The sequence below is a fragment of the Eriocheir sinensis genome, chromosome 27 (genome assembly GCF_024679095.1).
Source record: "Eriocheir sinensis breed Jianghai 21 chromosome 27, ASM2467909v1, whole genome shotgun sequence".
Taxonomy (NCBI): domain Eukaryota; kingdom Metazoa; phylum Arthropoda; class Malacostraca; order Decapoda; family Varunidae; genus Eriocheir; species Eriocheir sinensis.
This window is the reverse complement of record NC_066535.1, coordinates 17,549,039-17,562,712: the sequence shown is the minus strand read 5'-3', so window position 1 is coordinate 17,562,712 and position 13,674 is coordinate 17,549,039. Positions and strand designations below refer to the sequence as shown.

At 46.8% G+C, this 13,674-nt stretch overlaps 1 long non-coding RNA gene across 1 annotated transcript in view; it reads right to left on the bottom strand.

Annotated features, from left to right (window-relative positions):
• LOC127004211 (uncharacterized) overlaps positions 1-13,674 on the bottom strand; it is a 93,701-nt gene that overhangs the window by 60,706 nt on the left and 19,321 nt on the right. Inside the window, exon 2 of the long non-coding RNA XR_007757688.1 lies at positions 8,468-8,527. This is a non-coding gene — a long non-coding RNA (uncharacterized LOC127004211). The remainder of the gene's footprint in view (positions 1-8,467; positions 8,528-13,674) is intronic.

The following is a 13,674-nucleotide window of genomic DNA, read 5'->3' as shown; positions in this document are numbered from 1 at the left end:
ACTCCAGGACATTGCCACTCCCTCCCTGTCTCTCTGCGTTGCATTCCTCTTCTCACCGACCTCCTTCCTTGTTCCTTATGACAGCGCCTCGGCCTCACACCCTCCCGCAGCCTCATCAACTTCCTCATCTCCAACATACCGTATACAATATGAGCATCTTCGAGTAAGGACATTGCCTCCCCTTGCCTACCGATCTTAACTTTCCCCTTCAGACTGACCTCCTTCCCCTCCATCACCACGCCTCGTTTCCACACTTTCGCCCATTTTCACGAATTTTCGGATCTCTAATGGATGCTAATATAATCCTCTCCACGTTAGAGAATCATCGCTCTTTGCCACTCTACTCCATCTGTCTTTTAATCTTCCTCTTAACTGACCAAACTTTCGTCCGTTCTCTGACTTTCGCATCTCCAGAATACGCTGATATGATCCTCCCCCCCGTTAGAGCATCATCGCCCTTTACCACTCACTTCACCTGTCTTTTAATCTTCCACTTCAAACTGACCTTTTTTTCCAATCACCACGCCTCGTCTCCAAACTTTCGTCCGTTCAAAGACTCCCACACCTCTAAAATGCGCCGATATGATCCTCTCCCTGTCTGAGTATCATCGTCCTTTACCACTCCACTTCATCTGTCTTTTAACCTTCCCCTTCAAACTGACCTTCTTCTCCAAATCACCACGCCTCGTTTCTTAAGACTTCCGCACCTCTAAAAACGCCGATATGATCCTCTCCCCGCCAGAGTACCATCGCCCTCCGCCCCCTTCCACTCCAGGTGTCTCCTCGCCGCGCCCTTTGTCCGAGTATCCCAGGCCTGTGGTGTTCCGCTGGCTGCGTAATGTGGCCACCCGTCCTTATATGGGATTAATTACAGCTCACTTTCTCCTCCTGCCTTTTACTCCGACTCAGGCATGTAGGAAAAAAAAAAAGGTGAGAAGAACAGTTATCATTATAAAACTTACTGTAAAAGTGGATGTGAAGTAGCTGTTTGTGGGGGGGGGGGGGGGGGGCGGGTGCTGTGGATAAGACTGTAGTGTGTGTTGGAGGGGGGGGAGCGGCAAGAGGCGGGTTGAGGCCAAGGGGAGACGTGAAGACTAATTGGTAGCTGATGGGCTTAGTGGGAGCAAGTTTGAGGTTGACTAAGGGTTGAGGGCCTGGGTGTGGATAATGACTGGTGGTGGTGATGGGGAGTTTCGAAGTGGCGGCACGGCCTTCTAGTTGGCCGTGGAGGGGAGGGCGAGGCACGAGAGAGGCTGAAGTGATAAATCGGGACCGCGCGCCGAGAGGGATTGTTTATAGTGTGCTGTGTGTATGAGGCGTTCAAGAGTCAGACTAGATATCTCTCCTGTCATTGTCATACAGCTCACTATTTCACGTCCTGTTGAGGTATTTATGCTTGAGAGATGCCTAATTTACAATAATTTTGCCACGTATTTGAAGAGCGGAAATATACTTAATGTTCGTCAAAATATGATGATTAGCTCCTAAAATCGAGATAAGATGAAATTGCACCTCGCCCCATCCAGGCCTCGTCAAGGCGTCACAAAATAACCAATCGCCGGTTGTCGTCCATAACGAGAACGCTCATCTACAACGGGTGGGACAACATCGCTTGCAAAAAGAGCGATAAATAACGGATTGAATCTGAAAAATGAAATGAAAATAAAAATACAAGAGAAAATAATTCAGTACACTGCCGCTCCATCAGGCAAAAACAAACTTCCTCCCCATGGGGCGCGCAGCACAAGTCGCTTGCTCAGTCTCGACTCTTCATGTTTGCCCAAAGGCCTCTGCCTCGCAGGTGCCGGGGTCGCCTGGGAAACTCGTCCGCTGCTGCTCGCCACTGGTCAAAGCTTCTCAAAGGTCATCAAGCCTTTTGCTGCGGCGGCGAGACGTCACCGGCAGCAAACTCTGAAGAAGATGAAGTGGACAGGGAAGGAGGGGGGAGCGGAGGTGGGAGAGGCTGCACCTGTTTATTAGGACAGGACTTACGGTGGACCTGTCTCGTGTTATCAAGTCATCTGCATGCTGACCATCGCCTGAAGAACGGGAAAAACTCTCTCGAAGCTTCCGAGGCACATTATGAACAGAAGGTGCAACATGTTTTCGCAGCTAAAATTGAACATAAAAATAGCCCATTACGTACACTGGCATTCCCTTGTTCCCCGGGTAGTTAGCCTCCAGCCGGTCACAGTCATGTTTCGCACTCGGCTAGTCACGGCGAGTCGGGGCGGGGTGAGAGAGCCATCACGACCTTGCTTGACCCGAAATATTATGACTCGTTAAGGCGGTGGGTCAGAGACGCTGGCGGTGAGGAGTGAGGGGCCGAGGGGCGTGACGGAGGGGCAGAGGCGATGGGAAAAAGGAGGGAGAAAAGAAACGCAGACAAGGACGTGTGATGACCACCAGGGAGAGGAGTGACTCTCGACACCGTTAGGGAAGGTACAAAAGTACAACAGAAAAAAGCAATCCTCTATAAGGAATGAATCATTAACGATGCTTCTAGTCGTCGTTAAGTGAAAAAAGAAGACAGGGAAGGAAAAAAAAAGAGAAAGTGAATAAAATCGAAACGATGTAGATGCATTCGTCGATAAAAGTACTTACCCGCGGGATGACAGATCATAAAGAAATACCGACCTACAATCAACCTCAAGGTAAGACTGAAAGAATCTCATTAGAACTTTCATTCTGCTGCTCGGTGCGAGAGGCGTGGAGTGCGAGGCGCGCGTGGCCGTCCGGCAGGATTTGGAACACCAGCTGTCACTCGCCCCGCCCTCTATTGGCCCTTAGCGTCCGAGTTTAGTGATAAAAATTGTTCACATGACTGAAAGAGAACATTCCTCACAGGTCGACATGTTTTCCCGACCATCGAGGAAATGCAGGGCCCCAAGGAGCTCCCCACTGGACACGAGTGCAGGGGTGAGTGAGGCCGTGCGCGAGAGGCCGCGGCAAGTCACTGACCCACTAACTATTTATGTAAAGGTTGACCATATGGAAAATTAAGGTTCCATTACGGTGCCCCCTGCAGCAAAACACCGCCCGACCCAAACACGCGTCCTCCCCCGAGGCGAATCAGGTGCGTGCCACGATGCTTCCCGGTGGAGGTGACAAAACTGCCGCAGGTGAGCGAGGAAAGGTGTGACCTAACCTCCTGCTGACCCGGGGAGCGGCAGGTGAGGCCAGGCAGTACTAAGACAGGTCTCCCGCCCCTCCACTCCCCTCATGACTTGTTCGGGGATGGGTGGGGAGAGAAGCGAACGAGTGGGATGTATGGGGAGGGGGAGGGGAGAGGGGAGTGGGTGTAGGAGGCGGTATCAGGAGAAATCGACTATAAAACTCGAATAAAAATTTCTCAATTTGTCGCGAGTGGCTGCATATTATAAATTAATGTTTATCCTCCACCCCGCCATTAGCGAGGCATGGGTCATCCAGTCACACTTGACTGCGTCGACCAAAATCACCAAGACTTGGAGTGCGATTACAGCCTGAGAGCAAGTCACACCAAGCCTCCTGAGCCTCTCCGGGATGGGTGAAGGAGCAGGCGTGGCAGGGATCCATCTGGCCAGCCTCCCGCCGCACTGGTTTCGGCGCCGCAGGAGAGATTACCCGCCCACGCTGCGGTCGGGAGGCCAAGGGTCGGGGACTTACTGTACTGCTCAGCCTCAGCCCGACCAAGGAATCAGCCTCGAACCAGACCGAGTACATTGATGGCGCCACAAAATATTGCGAAAATACGTAAATGTAAGCAGAGATCAGTTTAGACTTTAAAAATTATATAAATCACGTGTTCATGACCATGGGGGCACGTCAAGGCTTCCTCGAACGCCTCGCCATAAAATTCCGGCCGTCCCGACACGAGTCACTGAGATTTTTATCGTCACGCCGCGCCGCCACGTGCCGCTCCGCCAGACACACGCCGCGACCAGCCAGTTTGTCCCCGCCGCTCAGGACAGTCATAAAAGTTGAGTTTTTTTTTTAATACGAGGAAACACACTGATGCGGCCACATGAACACACACACACACACACACACACACACACACACACACACACACGACTTGGATCACTACCCTTGCAAACACACACAAACTCACTATTATCACAAGCCACAAACACCATAAATCACGATGTTTACTCCCAAATTAGTTTCTCGTCGACTAATCTCAATTATTTCTTGCTTTCTCCCAATAACTAGCACACACACACACACACACACACACACACACACACACACACACACAATTCCCCTACAAATGCTCACATACTCTATCCTCTACATCTCAGTCCTCACCAATTTGTACGCATGCATGATTCAAGAGTGTACTTTCAAATATATTTTCCTGCTAATCTGCGTACTAATAGGGAAGTCATAGGAGGCGACGAGGAAGCCGTGACTCACTCTCCAGCGCCGCTTAGAGTACATGAAGGAAGGGAGGAAGAAAGAAGGGGACAGAGGGGAAAAAAAAATAGGCAAAAAATATCCGTATACCTTTTTGTCTGGCAAGAGGAATGAAGGCAGCAGGGAAAGACGGAGAGCGAGGCGTGATGTGCAGTAACTTAAAGAGAAAGAAAAAAAAGGACATTCCGAAACGAGCAGGTGAAATGAAAGCCGAAATGAGGAACAAAAGGGCGAGAAAAAGGCATAAAAAGGTGCACGAGAAATTGAGTCACTGGGGAGAAAAGGGGGTAAAGGAGGAGGAGGAGGAGGAGGAAAAGGAGGAAGAGGAGGTGAATATGAAGAATGAGCAGATAAGAAGGACGGTGGAGAAAAAAGGAGAAAAAAAAAGATGGAAAACGAAGAAAGAAGGGGAGAAGCAGTACAGGAAGAGGAGGAGGAGGAGGAGGAGGAGGAGGAGGAGGAGGAGGAGGAGGTGAAAAGAATGTGAAGTAACAAGAGAATGACGGTGCGGAGGTGGAGGAGGAGGAGGAGGAGGAGGAGGAGGAGGAGGAGGAGGAGGAGGGGGGCAGAAGGAGCAGAGGGGAAGGAAAATAAAGAGGAAGATAAAGAGGAAAGGAGGAGGAGGAGCAAGGCAGAGTGACGGAGCATCTTCCCGCTCACGACTGGATGCGTCCCCCACAACATCACTCACCCACCACCATCACCACCACCACCACCATCACCGCCAACACTCATCCTGGCACCTAACCTCACTAAACAGTCTCATTTGTCAATACATACGGCAAAGTCCCATACCTAGTAAAATGCACAGTAGATATATGCCAACCTATGTATATATCCTGCGTTCCCTTCCTACCTGAGCAGCGAAGACAGGCAGACAGGTACGGTATGTGAGGTGATTCTTGCCTATTATTTCAGCAAGAACAGGAATGAGGAAGAAACAAACTACTATGGGATACTTAGTAAGATGAGGTGTTATAATGAACGAATGTGATAGTAAAGACAGGTACACATGTTTCATTTTCTTTCGACAACAGTTCATTATTTTTTTTTTGTGCCGCCTCAGTGGAATGATTCGTGTTACCTGTTGGCTGACACACCTTGCTCACTAAACTTCTCTCTTTTATTTTGTTTTATTTCAATTTCTCTTTTTCTTTTCTGGGGAGAGAAGAGAAATGAAGGGAAGAAAGGGAAGGGAAGGTAAGGTAAGGCAAGGTAAGGGAAGGGAAAGGGAAAGGAAGCGAAGGGAAGGGAAGGAAAAGGAATGGAACGGAACGGAAGGGAACAGAAGGGAAGGGAAGGAAAAGGAAGGTAAGGTAAGGTAAGGGAAGGGAAGGGAAGGGAAAGGGAAAGGAAGCGAAGGGAAAGGGAAGGGAAGCGAAGGGAAGGGAAGGGAAAGGAACGGAAGGGAAGGGAAGGGAAGGGATGATATAAGTAGAGAAGAGAAAAGAAGAAAAGAAAAATTTAAATAAAACAAACTTATCTTACACGTGAATGCATGTTTGTGTTCGTCTGTGTCATTGCAGTATTTTCAGCTAACAGGGACTTTTCTTTTTAAGGGCTGTTTTTCTTCACTCATCTGATGCTCTCGTGTTATGTAATGTTCATGGTCAGTCTGTGTGCTTGTCAGTATGTTTTCACTGTCTCCCTATGTCTGTGTGTCTCTGCCTCCGTGTCCGTCTCTCTCTCTCTCTCTCTCTTAGTTAACATGAGTCACCAACCCGACAGACGAGGGTACCAAGGAGGAAATATCAGGGGTTACTAATGTCTCACACACACACACACACACACACACACACACACACACACACACACAAGATCATCGACCCTCTAACGTTTTCTTCATTATATCCTGATCATGCTCGGTAAACAAAGATCAAACAGGCCTATCCGGCGACACACACACACACACACACACACACACACACACACACACTTCCCGTTGCTGTAAATTCAATCTAAATGCTGCACAGTTTCATAGACACAATAGGATGAGTCTAAAAAGAAGAAGTAAAAAAAAAAAAAGGCTTCCGCTGATGACCTCGAGCCGTGTGCTTCCTCCATTCTTCGTTGCCGAGTTCGTGTTACGCATATTTTCATGACTGCGAAGGTGTCTCTTAACTGGGCCCGTCAATCACTCATTGTAAGTTTCAGCATCGCCGCGAGGTACAGCTTCATCAATAACGTTAATCCTTGAGGTGCGGCGCAGGCGATTAGAATGAACACAAAGGAGATGAAAAAAAAAAAAAAAAAAAAAAAAAAAATGAAAGAAACGCTGAGGAAACAACAACAACAACAACAACAAAAAACGTGCTGGTCTATCATGCAAAGTAACTGTGAAAATTTTGAGCATGTCTTCAAGTTCATTAAATCGGTTATATATAAAAGAAAAGTTCCCAGATTATCATGGTGCTTCTCAACGCACGGCATTATTTTACCTCAGTTATAATACGAATATTCTGAACACTGAAACTTTTTTTGGGGGGGGTGTACGTGTGTGTCCGGTGACAGGTTTTGTGTAAGGGTGTCGATATTTTATGAGTGTAAAACGTTAAATATTTTGCGATAAGATTGTGTGTGTGTCTGTGTGTGTGTGTGTGTGTGTGTGTGTGCGCGCGCGAACACATTTTTTTAAACAAATGACAAATAGCATCCAGTTGGCTTGCTTGTTGTCTACGCTGTTGTCTTGTTTTTTGTCGTATTCTTTTCTTGCTTAGTTTCTAATCTGATCTTTAATTTCCTCATTCATTTGTGTCTTCTTCTCCTCGTCCATCTCCGTCTCTTCATAGCGTGGCGAACAGCAATGGTTAGGAGGCTCCCATTAGTCGCCTCAGTGTCATCCTCGGGCAAGGCGGTAAGTGAAATTCTGAGCCTTGATCTTCAGTCCAGACGAAACGAATGTGATTTGCTGGGCGTGGCCTGAGGCTGCGTGACGGCGCCGCGTGCTGCGCGGTGCCGTGGCCTGCAACGCGCCCCTAATAGCTATTAAGTGACGAGCATAATTCTGCATTCAGAGCATCAGTTTCTTATTAAGAATTTTTATTTTCCTCTTCACTGTTATGCATTGTTAATTTATATTTCTTAAGAACCTCTTATTCACAATCCACTTTGTCTTCTTTTCTACTATACAGCATATAAATATGACATGTATAATTTTGAATTCCAAGCGCCACTTTCTTAATAAGCATTCTTCCCTTCATGATCACAATATCAATATTAATTCATATATGTAAGCCCCCGATGAACTGTTTACATCGTCTTTCGCTTGCCATTACAAAACAAAGCGGCGAGCATGATATTATGAATTGCAGGCGTCTTTTTCTGTTAATAATAATGCATTTCCTCATGATTTTCGGAGACATTCCACTCGTTGACTAATTCTTTCTTTAATTCAACATGTGACGAGCATTCCAAAGCATTCCAAAGCGTCACTGCCCTATCAAGCATTTTTTTTTTCCTGATAATAATATTACTCATTATTTCTCCTCTCAACTCAAGAGCCAGCGAGATGAACCCCCACTTTACTGTCCACTTCGTCTTCCTTTCCTTTTTAATCCCATACATCATATATCACGCCGCCGTCGCCCTCCTCTAACTCCCCCAAGTAAGGCGTCAGTCCCTACCGACAGGACATCATCTGAGGAGCCGCCGCGAGCTCCCATGGACCCGGCGAGCCCCAGCCGGTGATGCGGAACGTCAATATGGACAATGAAGCGCTGAAATGGGTCTTGCTGGACCCTTGAACGCCTCCGTCTGGAAGTTTCAAGACGTGCAGTGAATTGTTGGATTTTCCCTTGCTGGGTGTGTTGCATCTCAGGCGTGTGGTAAGTGGAAGAGCAACGACCCGACCCTTCAGGTGTGACCCTCACCATAAGAAGGAAATATTTGCCTCACAGTAAAAAGGCGAAAACCAAGAGAGACTGGCACTAACTCACCGCCTTCCTCGCCAAGTGGTCGCGAGTGGGACGGGGAGCGGGTGGCGAGGAAGAGTTTGGCTGCAGGAACTCGGAAAATGGAGTAGCTTAATCTGTCTACTTGAAAAATGCTGTAATATGACATTGCTACTTACGGAACATGTCTCGTCTGCTGCTACAGGAGTCCGAGCCAGGGAGTGGGACGTGCGAGGAATCTGAAAGCAGAACAAAAAGGCTGTAAATAAAGGTTCTCTTAACATTTGCTTCACGACCCAGTGTTTTGTATTAGCGCTAAATAGGGGGGAGGAATAAGAGAAGAAGAAAGGAAGGAGGTAATGAAAATAAGATGGACTGCAGGGAGAGCGGAGGAGGGTAGGCGGAAAAGCTGTCCAAACTAACGCTATTTTATAAAGATGAAGATGCAGGTATACAAAAGGTGGCACGTAGTCGCTGTTACTTACAACCATTGCCTTGACCCTTAAGGATGTGGCGGCTTATCCACAAAATACCTCTTGACACTCTTCGAGGTACTGCAGCCGTCTTCCAACAATATCTACATTTTTAGTGCAGTTAAACCTATTGGCAGACTCCATTCCAAACGATTTTCAGCGAACCACTTCAACAGTTTAATGGCTCCATCCTGTATCTTATTTTTCTCATTTAGTGACGGTAATAGGTCGAAAGGTAAACGTAATTGGAAGTGAATGTGCAATTTAACGAAGACGAAAAAATGCTTACAAACTGCCATTGGTTTTAAAATTGTTGAAATCTGACACCTCTTAGCAAGGGGAAAATATGGCATACTGTTGCTTATGTTGTTGTGTCTTTCTTACTTCAGTCATCGAGTAGCAGCGGATTCTTAAACAAACTATGGAACGACAAAGGAAGCAATGCCTCCCTTAAAACGAATGTAAAGTAAATGAAGCGCAATTATTCTGGTTCAGCGCTGGGAGCCGAGGATGATAAGTAGGGGGAGGAGAAGCTGGCGCCGAGAGTAGAGGGAAGGAAAGATGAGTAATAAAAATGACTGGTTGATGGAGTACATTGGCGGGCGTCCAGAGCCGGGAGCTGCCGTGCTGGGCGAGGCGAGCGGTAGCCGGGTTAGGTGCGAGCAAGGCTGGGCGATAAAACACAGGAAGCAGGCCAATAATTATAATTCGCTTCTGCTCGGAAAGGTCTTGCTGCTAGGCTGAAAATGAGGTGCAGAGCCGGTAGATGAGAGGCAGCGTTTAGGAGTAAGTGTCTGAAAATCAACAACTTATGAGCGGGAAATTGATTCTGAGCAATGAGTTACGGCATTCTGTGGGATATATATGGAACTGAACTTATGAGGAGCGGGTGATAAATTCTATATAAAGAGAGGCAATGTTTTCGAGCATATATCCGAAAATTAGCTGCTTAGGAATGAGATTTTGAGTTTATGCAATGAGTGACTGTTTTGAGGCAAGGGTCTGAAGATTCTGCAAAATGAAAGAATGAGGAGCGAAGGAGTGAAGGAATGAGAGATTGTTTTTTTTATAGAATGAGAGAAAGTGCTTTAAAAATAAGTATCAGAAAATTAACTTTGAGAATCGCGCAATTGATTTTTTTTTTATAGAATGAGAGAGAGAGCAGTGTTTAAAAGATGAACTGCTGATGAGCGAGAGATTGATTCTGTTAAATTAGACATTGTTTTGAAGATTGAATGCTGAGGAGAGTAGTTATTGATCCTACAGAACAAGTGGCAGTGCTTTGAAATAAATAAAAAATCTGGTGAGTAGACAAGGACTTCAGAATATATATATATTTTTTTAAACAGTAAAGGAAGTATCTCAAGGGCACAAAAAAGTGAGGCAAAAACGCTCTCTCTTCATGCTCTTCACGATGCTGCAGTTTTTCTTCTTTAACTCTATACTCGTTTTTCAATATGCCATCCTCCTCCTCCTCCTCCAACTCCTTTTCCTCCTCCTCTTCCACTTCCTCCGTCTCCGCCTCCTCCATCTCCTCTTCCTCCAACTTCTTTTCCTCTTTCTCTTTCTCTTCCTCCTACTCGTTCTCGTCCTCTTCCTCGTTCTCCTCCTCCTTCTTCTCATTTTCCTTCTCCTCCTCCTCCTTCTGTCCCTTCTACCCGTATCGAGGCAAGGAGTCAGGAAGCACCACCAAAATTGCTATTGCTGTCCATTCGCTTCCACCGGCAAAGCATGACAGATTAACTACTGATTTGCATTTTCCACGCACACACGGACAAGACGAAGGAGACTCACACCGACTCACACGTCGTACTTTTTCCCTTCGATTACCTGTTTTTTTCCTCGCCCGTCTCTCCATCTTCCCGCTTTGGTAGTCAAATTGGTATGAAGTTGTCTCCCTAACTCTTCCCTGGCCGGTGGTTATTGCTCGCTAAGTCACACACGGCGGCCGGCAACAGCACACCCAAACCACACGAGGTTATTTTATCGGGCGAGTTTTTGAGGCAGGTACAAAGGGTCCGGGGCCGCCCTTCACACCTGCCGAGAAGCGGTGGCAAGGGGCGTCCGATCAGCCTTCGATACGCTAGTTTACGACGGAAGGGTGAGATACGGCGGTTATGTCGCGCCGCCGGACCAGATTAAGTTTGATTAAGGCCAAGATTAGGCAGCGGTGGCTTGCTTTTTACACCGTCTGCTTCAAGTCAGCGCCAGACGAGCCAGATAAGACGAAGGGGACCGTTACGAAGGTATACGGTAGATATTTATCAATTACCAACAATAGAACGGCGGGTTACAAAAAAAGTGATGGAATGCCCCTAAGTAGTTACTGGATGTGTTCTCCATACTGAGGGAGATCGAGAAGCAAATAAAAAAACAGTGGCAGTAAAGTAAAAAAGTAAACAAACGATCTCATTAAAAAGCACAAAGGTATGAAGATAATAACTAGAAGGGATGTGAAAGAGTTGGCAGCACTAACAAAAATTATTAACAACAGGAAGGTTGGAGATATTCGTTAATCTGACATGGACAAAATTGAAGAAAGTTTAAACCCGAGAAAACAAGCTGGATACATACATACATCCGCGTCATTACCAAAACTTTAAAATAATAGATCTACATAGTATGATAAACCACGATGATTGGTTTTCATATATCATGATGAACCATTTGACTCATTAAAACTTTAGGAGGCACTCAGGAGGCAGGGCGTAGATGAGCCGTTTACACAAGCGTAGGAAGATGTAAAGAGAACACACTAACCATTAAACTCAAAATGAAAAGCCCCCAGAAAATCTAATTAGGTGACACGATATATCCAAAATCCCTTACGGCTCGCTTAGGAGAAGCATTAATTTCTTTTATGAAGAGTGGAATAACACAAGAATCAAGACAGACGGTGACTACTTTAACACCCTTAGATTCACATATCACATAGTTTACTGAATGAGTCTGGGGAAAACTTACAAAGAATCATTAGGGAACTCTACAGGGAGAGTTTGAAAGATGAACATGAAGAAAACAAAGGTAATGTTTAATAATCAGTTGGAAGGGCAGCATACATATACATAATGCTCAGAGACGAAAATGGTCAGGAGAATAGGTAAGAGACTGAGCGCTTTAGGCTGACATAGTAAGATCATGAAGAGCAATCTGCCATTTTTGTACAATCAATGAATCCTAACATATGGTTCACAAACTTTGCGCCTCACCTTAGAACTAGACAGGAAGCCATGAAGCGCAAAACGTGGGATGGAGCAAAAACTGTTGGGTATAACATGGATAAGACGAGAGCATCATGGATTAGGAAATAGACAAAGTTGAAAATATATTAACGTCATTTAAAACCAGCAGCGAGTAGCGGGCCTTTTTTAATCATTGTTTCCTTTTTTTGTGTGCCCTTGAGCTGTCTCCTTTGTTGTAAAAAAAAAAAAAAATGGACTTGAGCAGATATTATGCACAGAACTGCTTACAGATGGAAAAACAGCAAAAAAGTGGCAACCCAGGAATTGTAGAAGCCATGGCGGGTAGAGTAGCAGATGAAGAGATGAAATTAGAGCACATTCCAGAACAGGATGCGAAAGGGCTTTTTTCTTGCGATGAGGATGACGCATTCTCCATTTCTTTGTCTTTGGGGGTTGGGTGGGGGTCTGGATAGCATCGGGAGAACATGATAGTGTGTTCCCCTCTGCGCGACCAACAGCCTCTCATAAAGCAGGAGGGAGTGTTCAGTAACGGGAGGAAGGTGAGCAGAACAGAGGCACATGGTTTGCTCGGTGGGTGGAGGTGGAGTTAAGGGTTGAGTACTCGAGGCGGGCGAGGCTGCAGGTGTCCGTGTCAGGCTTGGCAGCTACAACGGAATAATCAAGGTCTCTAGCATTTTGTTTCTCAGATCTGACGTGGGCGCAGCGGGAGCCTGACCACCGCGAAGCGTTACTGACCGCCACGACTGGATTTATTTTTCTTCATTAACTTGCTAGGAAGGAAAATGGTGTTGCGCGCCACCCACACCAAGGAGGCGAAGGGGAACGGCCGGAGGAGCAAAAATAACCTGAACTAATAAAAAAAGTAGAACAAGTTAATTTTCGTTCCAGTGATAACTAAGGAGTTTTGTTAGAGAGAGAGAGAGAGAGAGAGAGAGAGAGAGAGAGAGAGAGAGAGAGAGAGAGAGAGAGAGAGAGAGAGAGAGAGAGAGAGAGAGAGAGAGAGAGAGAGAGAGAGAGAGAGAGAGAGAGAGAGAGAGAGAGAGAGAGAGAGAGAGAGAGAGAGAGAGAGAGAAAAAAAAAAAGGTGGGTGGGATAATAGTGGGAGGTGATGCAGGCGGGATGGGCGTCGCGTCAGAGTGATACCCCGCAGGCGGAGGGCCACCCAGTCCGTGTCGTCAGGGTCGGCGGGGCTGATAAGTGACAGCATCAACAGGAAGTTTACAAGGGTGATTAAGCGACCAGCTGGCGAGACTAATGCGTGCTCTCTGGAGCAGCCGCCGATGATGTTAGCCGTGACAGACCAGCGAGATCAACCAAGGCAACAAGGGATGCTCATATCTTTGTTTCTTCGGGAGCGTCGCTCGGGAGAGTGTCGCTGGTGGAGACCTCGAGATTAGCTGAAGGCTATCTCGGCGTCTAAAGGAAGATAACCGGCCATTCAGATAACTTAAACGGTTGTCGCCACTTAAGGAAGCGTCCACTCGGAGCCTCCAGGTCGGGCTGGGTTCACCATGCAGGACACAGCTGGACCACACACGCGGCGCGGCTCCCGCCCAATGCAGCCATTGCATTACTCGTATTACGCGTAATAATCAAGTTTTGCTACGCCTGATTCCCTCAGAAGCATCTCCCAAACAGATGAGTCACCTCGCGAGGATTTAAGAGGCATGAAGAGTGAGACGCGTGGCCTCGCCCCCCGCCATGCGTGAA